The following is a 5,000-nucleotide window of genomic DNA, read 5'->3' as shown; positions in this document are numbered from 1 at the left end:
ACAAAACATTAACAAATACGAGACTATAACAATATAAAACTACATATGTAATTTAATTAATCAAAATTAATAATTTTTTTTGATTTTTCAGTGATCCAGAACCGATAAGTCGAAAATTTTAACAATCATATTTTTGCATTCTGTACCGTGGATCCATCGTTAAACGCTATTAAACTAACGTCCGTGATGGTATAAATGCAGATTTTCGCTCCGTTTAGCCAAAATAACGAACTTTAGGTGCGCTCCGAAATATTTCAAAGTCCCAGCGGCGTATTGCTTCGCCTCTTAGAACCGATTAGTCGAAAATTTTAACAATCATATTTTTGCATTCTGTACCGTGGATCCATCGTTAAACGCTATTAAACTAACGTCCGTGATGGTATAAATGCAGATTTTCGCTCCGTTTAGCCAAAATAACGAACTTTAGGTGCGCTCCGAAATATTTCAAAGTCCCAGCGGCGTATTGCTTCGCCTCTTAGAACCGATTAGTCGAAAATTTTAACAATCATATTTTTGCATTCTGTACCGTGGATCCATCGTTAAACGCTATTGAACTAACGTCCGTGATGGTATAAATGCAGATTTTCGCTCCGTTTAGCCAAAATAACGAACTTTAGGTGCGCTCCGAAATATTTCAAAGTCCCAGCGGCGTATTGCTTCGCCTCTTAGAACCGATTAGTCGAAAATTTTAACAATCATATTTTTGCATTCTGTACCGTGGATCCATCGTTAAACGCTATTAAACTAACGTCCGTGATGGTATAAATGCAGATTTTCGCTCCGTTTAGCCAAAATAACGAACTTTAGGTGCGCTCCGAAATATTTCAAAGTCCCAGCGGCGTATTGCTTCGCCTCTTAGAACCGATTAGTCGAAAATTTTAACAATCATATTTTTGCATTCTGTACCGTGGATCCATCGTTAAACGCTATTAAACTAACGTCCGTGATGGTATAAATGCAGATTTTCGCTCCGTTTAGCCAAAATAACGAACTTTAGGTGCGCTCCGAAATATTTCAAAGTCCCAGCGGCGTATTGCTTCGCCTCTTAGAACCGATTAGTCGAAAATTTTAACAATCATATTTTTGCATTCTGTACCGTGGATCCATCGTTAAACGCTATTGAACTAACGTCCGTGATGGTATAAATGCAGATTTTCGCTCCGTTTAGCCAAAATAACGAACTTTAGGTGCGCTCCGAAATATTTCAAAGTCCCAGCGGCGTATTGCTTCGCCTCTTAGAACCGATTAGTCGAAAATTTTAACAATCATATTTTTGCATTCTGTACCGTGGATCGATCGTTAAACGCTATTGAACTAACGTCCGTGATGGTATAAATGCAGATTTTCGCTCCGTTTAGCCAAAATAACGAACTTTAGGTGCGCTCCGAAATATTTCAAAGTCCCAGCGGCGTATTGCTTCGCCTCTTAGAACCGATTAGTCGAAAATTTTAACAATCATATTTTTGCATTCTGTACCGTGGATCCATCGTTAAACGCTATTAAACTAACGTCCGTGATGGTATAAATGCAGATTTTCGCTCCGTTTAGCCAAAATAACGAACTTTAGGTGCGCTCCGAAATATTTCAAAGTCCCAGCGGCGTATTGCTTCGCCTCTTAGAACCGATTAGTCGAAAATTTTAACAATCATATTTTTGCATTCTGTACCGTGGATCGATCGTTAAACGCTATTGAACTAACGTCCGTGATGGTATAAATGCAGATTTTCGCTCCGTTTAGCCAAAATAACGAACTTTAGGTGCGCTCCGAAATATTTCAAAGTCCCAGCGGCGTATTGCTTCGCCTCTTAGAACCGATTAGTCGAAAATTTTAACAATCATATTTTTGCATTCTGTACCGTGGATCCATCGTTAAACGCTATTAAACTAACGTCCGTGATGGTATAAATGCAGATTTTCGCTCCGTTTAGCCAAAATAACGAACTTTAGGTGCGCTCCGAAATATTTCAAAGTCCCAGCGGCGTATTGCTTCGCCTCTTAGAACCGATTAGTCGAAAATTTTAACAATCATATTTTTGCATTCTGTACCGTGGATCGATCGTTAAACGCTATTGAACTAACGTCCGTGATGGTATAAATGCAGATTTTCGCTCCGTTTAGCCAAAATAACGAACTTTAGGTGCGCTCCGAAATATTTCAAAGTCCCAGCGGCGTATTGCTTCGCCTCTTAGAACCGATTAGTCGAAAATTTTAACAATCATATTTTTGCATTCTGTACCGTGGATCCATCGTTAAACGCTATTAAACTAACGTCCGTGATGGTATAAATGCAGATTTTCGCTCCGTTTAGCCAAAATAACGAACTTTAGGTGCGCTCCGAAATATTTCAAAGTCCCAGCGGCGTATTGCTTCGCCTCTTAGAACCGATTAGTCGAAAATTTTAACAATCATATTTTTGCATTCTGTACCGTGGATCCATCGTTAAACGCTATTGAACTAACGTCCGTGATGGTATAAATGCAGATTTTCGCTCCGTTTAGCCAAAATAACGAACTTTAGGTGCGCTCCGAAATATTTCAAAGTCCCAGCGGCGTATTGCTTCGCCTCTTAGAACCGATTAGTCGAAAATTTTAACAATCATATTTTTGCATTCTGTACCGTGGATCCATCGTTAAACGCTATTAAACTAACGTCCGTGATGGTATAAATGCAGATTTTCGCTCCGTTTAGCCAAAATAACGAACTTTAGGTGCGCTCCGAAATATTTCAAAGTCCCAGCGGCGTATTGCTTCGCCTCTTAGAACCGATTAGTCGAAAATTTTAACAATCATATTTTTGCATTCTGTACCGTGGATCGATCGTTAAACGCTATTGAACTAACGTCCGTGATGGTATAAATGCAGATTTTCGCTCCGTTTAGCCAAAATAACGAACTTTAGGTGCGCTCCGAAATATTTCAAAGTCCCAGCGGCGTATTGCTTCGCCTCTTAGAACCGATTAGTCGAAAATTTTAACAATCATATTTTTGCATTCTGTACCGTGGATCCATCGTTAAACGCTATTAAACTAACGTCCGTGATGGTATAAATGCAGATTTTCGCTCCGTTTAGCCAAAATAACGAACTTTAGGTGCGCTCCGAAATATTTCAAAGTCCCAGCGGCGTATTGCTTCGCCTCTTAGAACCGATTAGTCGAAAATTTTAACAATCATATTTTTGCATTCTGTACCGTGGATCCATCGTTAAACGCTATTGAACTAACGTCCGTGATGGTATAAATGCAGATTTTCGCTCCGTTTAGCCAAAATAACGAACTTTAGGTGCGCTCCGAAATATTTCAAAGTCCAGAGCGGCGTATTGCTTCGCCTCTTAGAACCGATTAGTCGAAAATTTTAACAATCATATTTTTGCATTCTGTACCGTGGATCCATCGTTAAACGCTATTAAACTAACGTCCGTGATGGTATAAATGCAGATTTTCGCTCCGTTTAGCCAAAATAACGAACTTTAGGTGCGCTCCGAAATATTTCAAAGTCCCAGCGGCGTATTGCTTCGCCTCTTAGAACCGATTAGTCGAAAATTTTAACAATCATATTTTTGCATTCTGTACCGTGGATCCATCGTTAAACGCTATTAAACTAACGTCCGTGATGGTATAAATGCAGATTTTCGCTCCGTTTAGCCAAAATAACGAACTTTAGGTGCGCTCCGAAATATTTCAAAGTCCCAGCGGCGTATTGCTTCGCCTCTTAGAACCGATTAGTCGAAAATTTTAACAATCATATTTTTGCATTCTGTACCGTGGATCCATCGTTAAACGCTATTGAACTAACGTCCGTGATGGTATAAATGCAGATTTTCGCTCCGTTTAGCCAAAATAACGAACTTTAGGTGCGCTCCGAAATATTTCAAAGTCCCAGCGGCGTATTGCTTCGCCTCTTAGAACCGATTAGTCGAAAATTTTAACAATCATATTTTTGCATTCTGTACCGTGGATCGATCGTTAAACGCTATTGAACTAACGTCCGTGATGGTATAAATGCAGATTTTCGCTCCGTTTAGCCAAAATAACGAACTTTAGGTGCGCTCCGAAATATTTCAAAGTCCCAGCGGCGTATTGCTTCGCCTCTTAGAACCGATTAGTCGAAAATTTTAACAATCATATTTTTGCATTCTGTACCGTGGATCGATCGTTAAACGCTATTGAACTAACGTCCGTGATGGTATAAATGCAGATTTTCGCTCCGTTTAGCCAAAATAACGAACTTTAGGTGCGCTCCGAAATATTTCAAAGTCCCAGCGGCGTATTGCTTTGCCCCGAAATTTTTCAAAGTTCCAGCGGCGTGTTGCTTTCAAAGTGCCTCCCTCTAAATACCGATCGGCAGGCCGCTAGGTCGGCGACGCACGGGCTTACGCCCAGGCGTATACGGGGGCAAATCGCCGTGAGAGCGTGCGATTTTGACTTTCGCAATAAGATAGTCTCCTTTATGAAAAGGAGCGTACACGTCTCCCAAAAAAAAAACAGTTTCATGACGATCAATGTAGTTCTTGATCGAAATGTATCATAGGACGAAGATTTTATCGAAAAGTACGAACTTTGGCGACGCATCGAAATTTTTCAAAGTTCCAACGGCGTGTTGCTTTCAAAGTGCCTCCCTCTAAATACCGATCGGCAGGCCGCTAGGTCGGCGACGCACGGGCTTACGCCCAGGCGTATACGGGGGCAAATCGCCGTGAGAGCGTGCGATTTTGACTTTCGCAATAAGATAGTCTCCTTTATGAAAAGGAGCGTACACGTCTCCCAAAAAAAAAAACAGTTTCATGACGATCAATGTAGTTCTTGATCGAAATGTATCATAGGACGAAGATTTTATCGAAAAGTACGAACTTTGGCGACGCATCGAAATTTTTCAAAGTTCCAACGGCGTGTTGCTTTCAAAGTGCCTCCCTCTAAATACCGATCGGCAGGCCGCTAGGTCGGCGACGCACGGGCTTACGCCCAGGCGTATACGGGGGCAAATCGCCGTGAGAGCGTGCGATTTT

Source organism: Osmia lignaria, unplaced genomic scaffold (assembly GCF_051020975.1).
Source record: "Osmia lignaria lignaria isolate PbOS001 unplaced genomic scaffold, iyOsmLign1 scaffold0006, whole genome shotgun sequence".
NCBI lineage: Eukaryota > Metazoa > Arthropoda > Insecta > Hymenoptera > Megachilidae > Osmia > Osmia lignaria.
Note: the sequence above shows the minus strand (reverse complement) of the source record.